The sequence below is a fragment of the Bombus bifarius genome, unplaced genomic scaffold (genome assembly GCF_011952205.1).
Source record: "Bombus bifarius isolate JDL3187 unplaced genomic scaffold, Bbif_JDL3187 scf7180000009200, whole genome shotgun sequence".
Lineage (NCBI taxonomy): Eukaryota > Metazoa > Arthropoda > Insecta > Hymenoptera > Apidae > Bombus > Bombus bifarius.
Window position 1 is genome coordinate 5,642,119 of NW_022884965.1, and position 13,268 is coordinate 5,655,386.

At 38.8% G+C, this 13,268-nt stretch overlaps 1 protein-coding gene across 6 annotated transcripts in view; it reads left to right on the forward strand.

Annotated features, from left to right (window-relative positions):
• The window catches only part of LOC117214165 (myb-like protein X), a 62,306-nt gene that overhangs the window by 10,197 nt on the left and 38,841 nt on the right, over positions 1–13,268 (forward strand). For 2 of the 6 annotated variants that reach the window (XM_033460018.1, XM_033460019.1), the window contains exon 1: positions 5,832–6,165. The exons of 2 other annotated variants lie outside the window; for them this stretch is intronic. The gene's annotated coding sequence lies outside the window, so the exon portion shown is untranslated. Of the gene's footprint in view, positions 1–5,064; positions 5,533–5,830; positions 6,166–13,268 lie in introns of those variants that run through there. 2 more of the 6 variants (XM_033460015.1, XM_033460014.1) reach the window with 2 other exon arrangements.

Genomic DNA, 13,268 nt, shown 5'->3' on the forward strand with positions numbered 1-13,268 from the left:
AGAAGAGATCCTGACAGAAATCCTAACTTTGTACGTAAATTGCAAAATTGGAAAACGCCGGTCTCCCCCATAAAACGGCTTATTCCCGGCGAATTAATTCTTATTCGAACGGAACGAAGGGTTGAGGCGGAAATTGCGGGTGTCCGTGGTAATTACGAACGGTTCTCTATGGGTCAACGATATTTGTAGGCAGGCCAGCCGATAATAAAGTTACGACAGAGAATGGCGTTAATATTATGCAGAGACTATCGCTTGTCTGTTATTGTTGTGGCAGTCAGTTCTGGTAGCACGTAGATAACCAGCCTGACAATGGCGGCCTCTGTTACGTGGCATTGTGAAATGATAACACTTTCATCGGCCACGACGACGTTCATTAATCAATCGCTCGGATGACATTGAAATTTCACGCGGAGCGGATAGTACAACGTTTTTGATGATTTAATTGAAACTAGAAACGTTTTAATTCGGTTTGCGTTGACTTGTACCTTTCTCTTGTTAGAGCCGATGAATCGGCAATAATCGATCATTGGTGTCTGTGGCGAGTGGGAGATTAGTCTGGGATTTAACTTAATCGAGTTATTTGTTAGTGTGAAATTCGTTTAATCGGGCGATCAAAAATTAGTTACGATAGATTAGTTTTTACAAAGTATAAATTTGGCATTGCATGTTCCTATAATTAATTACTGTGATTGTTAGTTTGAAATGTAACTTATTCGTTTCTTAGTATATTTAAATACGGAATTCGTAATTAATGATTATAAATCAGTTTAGAGTTAGGATGATTCTCAGTCTACAAGTAGAAGCTTGGTGTTCCTGAGTCACCGTACGTTCTTTAAGATGGATGACAATCCTGTCGATCCACGGTTCGTCAGGCCGATCCGCGAAAGAGTCACATACTAATAACTGGAGCAAAGCGTTGTGTAAGCAGTGGGTGGCCGCCTTTCTCTGCCAGTTGCCAGCTTTAATACGATCGTCGTATGCCAGAACACCGATTTCTGCAGCCGCCAAGGATCGGATTCTTTTTACACTGCAGACATTAGCCGAGTTAAGATCGGCTTTGTGTAATAATTAGAACGGCCACGCCACTCGATATTTTAATTACGCTACAGTCGTCTTAATTGGGCTTGATCACGGTGTCGACAGATCTCCAGGAAAGTTGATAACACCGATGAAATAATATCAGAATATCAACACGCTTCTGAAATAAATCACACAATTGATAGAATAATGACGGGCAATTTTAAATCCTGAATAATTATGAGTTATTATCTCCTCTTTTTCACTGACCGAAGGTGTTACATGTTTCTTTCTTCTTTTTTTAGTTTACGTATCCTGAGAATTGTTTCCTTCTATATAGCTGCGGATGCAATTGCGAAATGGAGTTCCTTTGATTCGATTAATTCGATCGCGTTATGCAGAGGAGATCGGTTCAGAGAAATTAAAGTTTCGGAAATTCGTAGGAAATCGTAATTGGATTTTGTACCTTAGAATTAAAATTCTTATCCGATCAGTTTAATTCTTATATCGTTAAGAAATTAAGAATTTCCTGAATAATTTGAAGATCGTTGGTCGATCGATGGATGTCTACCAGGATCGATAACAGACACGCTCGAGATCCGCCTTTATCCGCCACGCTCTTATTCCCTTGTGATCTTTCCGATTCGTTCGATGCACAGATGCATCTTTGACCAATTACGAAAGAATTCAGTTTCCATTCCTATAAAACCTTTCACTTCCTTGATCGAGCATTCATAAATTTCATTATCGTGCGAAGATTTACATCGATTAGGATTTAACAATAAAAACCGACCAGTTTTTCTTTCCATTGGCCTTCGATCAGTCGTATTTCATTAAAGATACGTTACAGCAAGTTGGATTTCGTGTCTGCGACATTCCACATATGGAATATCGATTATTTCCGAGAGAGATCCCGAATTGGCATAAATTTCGACCAGCATAGAGCAGCTACGAATATTCGCGAGGAAAATAAAAAATGCGGTTAATATCTCCACCGAATTTCTTATGTATAGACCGCGAATTTTTATGCATTTAAATTTTGGAAAATAAAAGGTGCTAAAACGCACAGAATACGCGTGATACAACGTTACAACGATACAACGTTTAGTAGGCGAAGCAATTTTCTACCCGAGTTCCATTTATTAAATTTATTATATTCATCAAAATATAAATCGTTGGATAAATATCCCCGCAGTCTAGTTACGAATAAACAGGGCATTTGTTCTTTTGATCGTGCCAAAACACAGGGGATACATATAATATACAGAAATGTGTAAAATACTCCGAATATTCGTTATAATATTTAGCCGATGAGACAAATTTCTATTTAGGTTCCATTTCCATAGTTGCGTTCGTAAAAATACAAATTTGCACGAATATCCACAGTTTAATTATGAGATATTGCGTGTTTATTAAGCAATGTAGCTTTGTCCAAAAATGGTCAGGAGGCGGTAGCTTTCGAATCGATCGGCCAGAATTGACGGAAAGCCGGCGGAGGTGAATTCGAACGGCGCGAATTGAAACAAGAGGTAACGAGTGAATTGTCGCGAAGGCCATCCAGCTCACTTTTCCCTCGCACTTTTCTCAGCTGATTCTGGGGGCTCTCGTTGCGGCACTCTCTTTCTCTCCGCCTTCCTGTCTGTTCTATTTTCGTGTCGTTCTCGTACAACAGCACGGGGAAAAGTAGGAATTCCAACCCGCTATCTCAATGCCGTGCGATCGAATTTTTTTCTTCGTCGTCCGAGAACCTTTGTTCTTCGGTCAATCAATCATACGCATTGCGTATGCGTTCGCGACTGTAGAACGGTACAATCCAATAACGTTAACGAAGCTTTCTTATCATTCGCACATTTTCAAGTAGAATGGTTGGAAAATTGCGAACTTTTGGTCGACTGTTTTAGAATTTAGTACCCTTCACGTGGATTAATTGGAAAATTGCAATTTTTTGGAATTTCAATTCGTTTGTTTCGTCGCCGATTTCTTTTCGCGCTGATTAATCAGAAGATTGCTAATTCGATAGCTTCGTTATTATACAATAGAAACGCGTAATTTCAAATACGAAACCGTAGCATATGAGTTTTGTTAGGCAATAAAGGTACAAAGTTCGATAGAACTTTTAATTTCAAGGCCCACCAATTCGAATTACCACATCTGTCTCGTAAGCACGGAATAAAAAGATCGCTATGACGTCTGGACCACGCCCACCCACTATAATTGACGATTTCGTTAATACATTTCAGAGCTGATTAATCTATATCTCAATTGCTCTCGATCCTTCAAGGTAGCTGCGTGTAGAAAGTTTCCAAGCAGAGGAGGAGATACCGATTCGAGTACGAAATTACAATCCCAAAATCGCGCTTCACGAATATTTGCAGCCTGTATTCGTATACAGAGGCTTTTCAAAGTACTTGAACACTTACAGTTCACATTTAGCCTTAAAACTACCCCTATTCCGAATTATGAGACTCTCGATGCGATATTCATCCCACGATCAACATTTATTTCACGTAGAAAAGTCACACGGATATTCCGATCATACGTTAACGTCACGATAATGAAATTTCATACTTTTATCGTAAATCGTCCTAACGTTGAATACGGCTGTTACATTTAAACGAGAAAGTTGGAATATCTCGCGGGCCATTTCAAAGTTATATGATAACAAAAGGAGACATTATGTGGTATAAATAATTTTTGCGTGGGTAAAGTGACGGAAAAGATTTTGAGATCAAACTGACTGTTTTAAACGAGACCCTACATTTTTTATCCATGATATAGTGGGTGTCGAGACGAAAACGACCGCTATATCGTATCATTTCATGCTATACAGTGTTAAATTAGACCTGAAATTGAACGTACGCCGGCTAAACCCTATGCTGCTGCAAGTATCGACGAAGTTGCAGAAAGTTTCCGAACAATTTTCCATGGTTACGTATTTGAATACTTTCATGAGCCATTGTACACGCTGCGTTACAGGATGTTACGCTGCGTTACAGGGCGATACATTAATCTGCTTACTGGCCTTTCTCTTCTTTCACCTCGTTATGCATCGAGCATGTGGTTAGCGCGTGACAAATTAGTTAACGATTTTTGGCAATATTTATTACAGTGAAAATTCCAATTTTAATACGGGGAAAACGATTTTATTCTCTTCTCGTGATTTATTATTGACTTTACAATGTTTCATTTATTTTTACACGTGGCGAATTTTTCTTCCTTTTGAGAATTCGGTCTTGATCGATAATTACTTTCCATCGCAGCGGATGCAGATACAGTTCCTTTCAAGTTAATGTATTCTTTTTATTCCAAGGTTAATGTTCTAGCAAGTCGAGGTGTTAGAATTGCACTCTGCTGCATTTATATCGAATAACGAGTTCCTTTTACGTTTCTCCATATTCACGAAAGAAAATATTACTTTTGTCGCAGTTGAATTTGGGTAACGTTGCTCGAAACTACGAAGAAACTACGTTCATAATCAACTATGAAAGATTATACTACTATTCCTATTCGAGCGAAACGATGATTCTAAAAATTGTGAAAAAGTACTTTCGTAATGAAATCAGTATCGTTAAAAATATCATTAAATAAATACAATATTATGACGTACATGTGCTGGATGAAATAATTATTTTATTTTGATTTACATATAACCCCTAATTTATTTCGCAAGGAGTTAAAGGACTAATTTACGATTATTTGTGACAATCAATAACGTGCTTTGATATTTTTATTAAACATCTACTTAATACTTCCATCCTCGAATGACATTATCCTAACTTTTTTGTCATTTTGTCAATTTTTATTTTAGGTACTTAGAAATTGAGCCATAATGTTTGTACAAATACTTATCGCAGCCGCTATGCATCAGATCAACTTTGGATCGCTTATCAACTGTCGACAGCAATTCGACACTTTGTGTAATCTTCGCGTGGGTCGTGAAAAATGACCATTTTCGACGCGTAAAAGTTGGAGAAGTTGCGGTCTAAAAAAAAATACCTGAAAAATGCCTATACTCTAAAGAAATTTGCCAATTTTCTTAACCCACAGACGAGAGCTCGATGGACGTCGAAAGCCCCGTTTCCAAAGCGTCCGAATAATTTTTCCTGGCTGTCCACCGTATCCTTGGACTCGGTTTCCCCTCCACTCTGGACCGAGTGACAGAGCCGCGTAGAGAGGGAGAGAACGAGCGGGCCTGTCCTCAGCGCAACAGAGAAACTCGACCAAACCAGCCGAGCAGGAGAGAGAAGGAACAGATTTCGAGCTGACAGGAGGGATAAGAAAGCCATGCACGTACTCGGTTTCCAGTGGAACGACGACTTTAGTCTGACGACCGCTTCCACCGAGCGAGGTTGACAAATCTTCGACGTGTGTTCTTCACCCGTGTGTGTTCCCTCGTGCACTCGAAACCTTGAATTTCCCGCGTTCCCTTCCCCATTCTCATCTACCTCCAACCCCATTCACCAGTGCTCTTACCGTTCTCCGTTAATTCTGAAAAAGATTCTTGAAAAGTGATAGGTAATAAATGGTCCACGTAATATGGTCTATGGTACCAAGACATCAAGCTTCGTCTTTTAACGAAATCATCGTCTTTTTTCTAAAATACATGGAATCGACCGTAGCTCGCAAGACACTCTAGCTGCTAGAGTCTTGATCCAGAGTCGGCCTCCAGGTGTTTGGAAACCGATCGTGGCACGTGCCGCAGTAGGAATTCGTGACTCGAAGAAATAATCGTCGACGTGTTCTGTGCAATCGCGGTTATTTTCGTGTCTGCGTGTGAGAGAGAGAGAGAGAGCGCGAGAGAGAGTGAGGGAGAGAGAGAGAGAGAGAGAGAGAGAAAGAGAGAAAGGGGAGAGGGAGAAAGTGTTTACTCGTGACGATACTCAGGTGAATAGAAGGTAATATCCAGGGACGGATCACAGAGGTTTGGATGGTGTTTCGAGGATCGATTACGGGGATGAGGGACTCGCGGGTGTCACAGAATGACTCGTGCACGTTGTGAGGGAGTCCGGTGCGGTAACATGCGCGAGATCCTGCGTGCTTCCAGGGGCAGATAGCTCGTTCTGTCGAGGAGAACATCCCCAGGGAGAACAACAGCTGAAAGAACCCTAGAAGATCCTGAAGGATTGAGAGTCACGCAGGACACCTCAGGTTCGTCGATTTTCCTTTTCATTCAGAATTTTCACCTTAATTTTAACAACTTAATTAATAGAATAACCAATTTTTAATGGATATGGTACATGTAGCGATACTTCGAAGAAGCTTAACTAATACCTTATAAATACATGATAGTATTTTTTTTGCACTGCTATTTTTTTACTCGTAATATCGGTTTCAAGTCGTTAAAATATCGCTTTTGGACCATACAATGAAGAATCTATGTGATAGGAAACCCTTACATAACGGTGTATATGCATTTAGCGATCGTAATAGTAGAAATTCGTTAGCTTGATAGATTTTCCGCGTTTTGAATTATAAAAGAGAAGTCTGTAACCTACAATTTCTAACTTCATTATTATTGTCTCAAAACGCAGCTTAGACTTGACTAATTACTAGATGAGTAACCGATTACTGGGATTCGTTCGTACATTAGTCAGGGTTGAGTAACTTTCTGAACGATTTTCTTCCATTTCTTTCGTCCAGAACACCTGGATCTCAACTCAAAAGGCTTTCGAAAATAGTGTCCGTGATTTTAATCTTAATTGCTAGCATTACGAGCACCTGAGCATTATAATACAACAGTATTTATAGACAAGCGAGTTATTAATGTGCGTCCCTACTTATGGTAATTTGTACAGAGAATTCCATTAGACTTCAAAATTAGTATAATCATTAGTTATCCATATACTGGCAAGAATAACGGAGAAATCCTGGTTTAAATAATGGACTTAGATCGATCGGTACAATTTTTATTGTTACACCTTTGAACGACTGGAATATACTCATCATAGCTTCCAGGTATTTCCAAATTGCGTTGTTGGTGTAATTTATTGTTTGTTGCTGACGTCAACATGCTTGAAATTCTTGGGATACTTCGTTCGACATTTTTTGGTAGGACAATATTTTTAATCGACGCTGATAACCGAATTAGATATATATAATAATTCTTACGTGTTTCATCGCGATCATCTTAAATGAAATTATCTATAAATCTCGACACTATCAAATTTCGTGTTAGGTATTTAATGGGCCATTAAGTTTCCCAAATTAACAACCGCAGATAGCCAACGTCGTTCTTTCCAATCATCGTTACTTCGCTTCGTCACGAGCATTCCCATAAAATACTTCATAAATTCTTTGTACCAAAGAGTAATCTAAACACTACCTACGTACTGATAATATTCAATACCTAATGATTTATAGAAATTTCTGAATCACCACGCGAGTCCTACAATAAGCTATAGATGTGTAGTATGAAGAATTTCAATTATTGTTATCTCATTTTTTCGCAAGCTTCCCCATAAAACGTTTCATCAATTTCGATCAGTCTCGCATAAAACACACAATAGCCTACAAAAATTTTGAAATTGCCACACGGGTCCCAGAATCGATTACGAAAAGTCAGTATTACCTTTCTATCTATCATTGCTTCATTTCCTTGTTGTGATAATGTTCGACACACAGTAGCTTACAAAAATTTCTAAATTACTATGCGGATCCCATAAGGAATTTCTACTTATCATTGATTCACTTCCTCGCAGACTTCGTTACAAAACAGTCCACAAATCTCGACACACGTCCATTAGAACACCATATTGCCAATATACTGGAACAGCTGAATGCTTCCTGAAGTATCAGAACTTAAACCAATTACCAGTAGTACCCACTATAAATTTAACGCCACATCTCTAAATTACCACGTTTGAATCTAGCAGAAGCCGACATTAGTGCAGATTTTCCATAGGGAAGTACCAAGCAATCAGTTACACCACGTTGCTCTAGAAGTGATCTCTAGCGAGATCGTGTTTGCATAAATGCTGTTTCGATCGGTAAAAAGGACACGTTAAGTTAACGCGGAACTGTCTCTGGACTTTGCCTCTGCTTACTCGAGAATCGAGATCGCATTAGTTTAACGATGACGCTAATCGAAGCGTTGCAATGCAATGGCCAAAAGTAACAATTTTTAATACAAACAAAGGAAGTGTATTTTTCTTAATCTTGTCATTTACGTATACTACTTCTAATAATTCTAACAAAGAACTTGTTCGTTTATGCTATTTACTTTCTCACATATTTTACGTATCTATGTCTTCGATGCAAATACACGATCGCTTTAATCATCGCTACTTCTAGCGTTAATTTATCGACGCGTACGTCAGGATAGCGCCGTCTGACGGGGATTTTTTCGCGGGTAGGGTCCGCTTGTCAGGTTAGCCACCTGTTGCGCAAGGGAATCCCCTCTACGGCCAGCGGTGTGGAATCTTTATTTTTGTCTAGCGAGCTGCGACGGCGGCGTGGCATTAAGAAAGCGTGCCTCCGCGGTGTCACTGATTGATGACCACGCGAAGACAATTCAACGAGCATCTCCCCTTCCTGGAGCCGTGAAATGAGAGACGCCACGCGCAAATCAAAGTCGATGACGTAGGCTCTTTCAGGGGAATTTATTTGGAAAGAGCAATTAGAAACTTTTCTTCTTTTATTCTTCTTAGAGTTCTTAGAGTTGAATGAATAGGATGAAAGTTCGGTAGCTGTGATGGGTTTCGTTTGACTTGAACGAACGTTAGGAGATTCTTCTATCTAGGTATGCTTGTAATAGTATTTCAGCGGTATGTTTAGCAGTATATTTGAATCACATTTTCTTGATTACCCTGTTATCTTAAATTAAATTATCTCGTATCGACGTTCCTCGACCGAATCGAATCTTTACTCGATGAACAAAAGTTCATCCCACTTTGATCCTGTTTTGACTTTTAAAATGTCATTTACCTAATTTGCAAGGAAATAGAGGAAAGCCTGAACGAAAGTAACGACAGCCACGGATAAGTGATTAAAATCGATTTATTTCGGAAGCGTGCGATTCCTAGGCAATGTATAATCAAGGAAAACGTTCAGTCGATTTCTATAATCGCCATGCTAGTCGTTTACATCCCGTGGATTTATTCGCGTATTTAGAACGGGGCATCGACATTGCCTTCGATAGCGAAGATAATACGCGAGCTGCTTTGATTTATGGTACCTTACCATGAAGTGAAACGGAACCACTAGATTTCTCGTTGTTAGATAACGTCGTAAGCAGGAGTGCTTTCTTACTCGCGCCGCGAGAAACGCGATCTGGATTGCAAATCGCTTGTAATAAATCTCGCGAATCAATAACAAATAGAGCTAACGTTGCTGATCGATGTTTCATCGGAATGTTCGATATCAAAGCCATTGTAAACACACTTATTAACACGTTTGACGAATTTTTGCAATTTTTTTATATCAGATAATTAATTACTTTAATGATAATTATAGCATATTGATTCACCATTTCGGCCTTCAAAAATTAGTCACTGAAATATTGGAAAGTTTCGAAATTCCAAGGGTCGAGGTCATTGTCATCGAGGATCGAATCAGTGACTGGATCTCTCGCCGATTATCGTCCTTTTGTTCTTTTCTTTCGCCTTCTTTCCGCCGCCTGCTCGAGCGAAACAAGAAAAAGAATGGAATCACTGGCAGCTGGTGCTTTCTACCAATTAGAAACCAGCGATAGCGGATCGCCGCGAACAATTCTCGATTTTTTTAGCCTACATCGTGAAACGTCTATTTAAATGCCATACATCCTAGTGGATCACTGGATCTTTACGAGGAAAATCCTGTTGCAATTTTTCCAGCAAGCAAGTTTATTGCCTCGCCTACGATCCAAGGATCGGTTCGTTGTCGTAAGGAATTATGGCAGTATTTTATCCAAACTGGTTTTATGCGTTTCGTTTCGTTTTCTCAATGGGTAATTGGCTTTCATTTAAAAATGTAATTAGATAGAAGGTCGATCAGTGGAAACGTACATGCAAGGAGAAAAGTAAAAGCGAATGATATGAAAATTGATCGATAATTGTATTTTCATGATCTTGTATTATAATAATATTATTATCGGTGATATAGAACGTACGAGGAATAGATATAGTAAATACAACGACGATAGTGAAATTTCTGCAGTGATACAACTAGCATGTCCCGTGATTGCTGCGACCCGCTCACGCTGGTTCAGACCAGAACTATAATGGTTGCTGCGCGTAGAAAATTATAGCAATTTGATATCAGTAATTTTGGTAATAATATTGCTAGTATTCTATAATAACGCTATAACGATATTATTAACAAGGATTAAGCTCAACGTAATCTCTGCGTGTCGCAAAAGGTGCTTGAAAGAGAAAACCTATGAGAATGAGCCACGAAAAGAGAGTTAACGAATTTTCATCAATTCTAATAAAGCTTTGATAGTAGCTACAATTTCTTGAACTGGAAAGTAATTTCTCGATAATACGAATATTTTGTCATCGAAGAATTTTAATCCAATCTATGGCGTATAGAGATTTGTCAAAGTGCGTATTAAACTAAAAAGGGACGAAAATTGAATATTATTGATCTTTCTAATCACCAAATGCTTTCGGATAATGGTTAGCTCAACGGGATAGCTTTCGATTTATCGGTGATTACCCATTTCATATCTCGCGCCATATACCCGCGTGTATTTGGTTTCTTTTGTGACTGGCGGAACACAATGAACCACGTAATCGAAGGGATAGCGTAAATTCCATTGTTCGCCGTTTCAATTTATGCGGTTCAATTCGACACAATAATTTATTGTTCGGGCCGTGAATGAACGCCTTTCTCCGGCTGGACCACACTCGTAGAACCGGTTTAGAACCGTGAATCGTCTGTTGAATTATCGAACGATCCGCCATAGGAGAAACGATTTTCATTAATGAAAACCGTTTCTGGATATCGTACAGCCCAATTAATGAGCTTTCTCGTGAATTTATACTGGTCTCGTTTTAAAGATGAATATTGCTCGTGTTAAAATCCTATCGATCCCAGACGCTAATGATTTTCATTCAATTATCGTGTGTCGATTATAGTCTTGAGACTTCTTATGGTTATTTATGCTTCCTCAATCGGTATATTGGTAAAATATACGGCGCTTTCTACGGTGCTTGGAAAAACACTTTTCTTACGAGCCTGCACTTTTTAAATTATACTCTCGGTAACACGAATTTGCATAAATATCCGCAGTCTAACTGCTCCAATTACTACGAGAAACGACTAATAACAGGAATTCCGACGACAGAAAAGAAATTACGATAGTTGCAAAGATATCCCATTTAAAAAAAAAATGTTACTGTGGTCACGTCAATCTGCTTTCAATAGAAAATTGCTTGTGTCAATTTAAAGAAATTATTCATGCTTAATAATCGCTATCAACACTAACAACACCAGTAACAGTCGTTGCAATATAATAGCGACAGAAATTTCTCCCTAAACAAACAGCGTCGTTAATTTCATCCTAACGATGAAAAAGTGGCACGCGACAATTTTAGAAAACCGCGTGAAAAGATTGGACAACAAATGGCTGACATTTCACTGTGCCAGTCAGTTACATAAAGCTCGCTGTGTGTTTCCGAATCGAAACAGAGAAACTTGGACTATCGAGTAGGATATTGCCATTGCGGCGCGGCAACAAGAAGACCAGAACCGCCAGAAGCGATAGTTGCTGGACAACCGGGTAACCAGTTAGCTTTCGTTTTCGATAACCACTTGTTCAAATGTCTGCATTCTTTCTAAAGGTCGGTAATCGTGCGTAAGACCGCCAACCGTGAACGAGAAAAATGCTCGATATCAATCAATAAACCCTATTTATTTTCTACATTTTCGGTCATAATTATCTACTCGAGCCTGATCTGCTTTATATTCTACTTTCTTTTTGCAATTGCACGCTGTGGGCTTGATACGTATAAAATAATCGAGACTATTTGATAAATTCTATTTATCCTGCGTCCTTTTACAATTACGCGTTCCGTAGCTGGATACGTATCACAGTTAATTCTTGTAGCAACTTGTTTAGTTAATGTATGGGGATCGCGGAAAATGTAAAATAATTTGTTGCTTGCGGAGATATAGCGATTAGAGGGTAGAAAATTGCTGGATTTCGCGCAGTGTCATTACTAGAGCTTTCCATATACGAAGATCGTCGAAGGACTATCTTATTTTATCGCATTGATAAAGATTATAATTTTCTGAAGTCTTTGGATTATAAATTGTATTTGATAAAATCTCGAGCGATCTACATAATAGTATATAGCAAATATTTCAAGCTTCTCGTCTGGCTGGATATTACGTAAAACACGACTCGGAACAGGATTTCTTGGGTAATCGAAAGAAATAAAAAATATAAGGCGCGCGTACTCGAAGTAATATGCAAATGCGCGGATTCGAGAACGACGGTTTTACTCTTTGCTCTGCTTTCCTCGTAATTCGCGTCTTAGATAATACGGTGAAAAATACCGAGTTCTGTCACTCGCCAAGTTATCCGCGAATCGCAAGCCAGCCAGCGACTATTGATTACCCGGCGATGACGATCGACGCGTATCGATTTCACATTTCCTCGCGAGACACCGTCACTTCTCCTTCGGAAAAACGTGTAACGTGAACAGGAAAGCTGGAAAAATCGATTGAAAAAATTGAATTTGTCGTTCGATGTGTGAAAGATGATTTACAATTTTATTGAAAACTAATTAATACAGAAAATTGCTTTTCAGATTTAAACGAATCTTTTGTAGAAATTTTGCATTGGAATTGATATTTATAATTCTTTGGTTCTCATTTCGAATTCTCCCACTTTTCAATAACAAATTCCTAAAATATTATTAATCTGCAAATAGTAAAATATTTTAAAAATTCCTTCTATCGCAAAATCACTAATATTAGCGAATCTTTTCTTCCTCGTACCTATTCGTGTTCGCAATTCTTCGACCAGACGATGAATTCACACTATCCAATATCGTGAGAGTTTTCCACAATGCACTTAGAAAGTGTACAAAAAGTGCTGCATTCCTTTTTTCCCTGCTTTTCTTGTTCTATCCGTTCGCGATCGATAACTCTCTAACGATAATCGATACCGTGTTACGTAAGTCGGTTTTTACTCGGCAAAATGTATTGTGGTACTTTCCCGAATGTATCGTATTACGGAAAGAACGGTTCTCACTGTGCATTCCATGGTTTTACCCCTTTTCTTCTTCGTTCTCGAAACCGCAGTTAGAAAAAACTTCTTCCTTTAC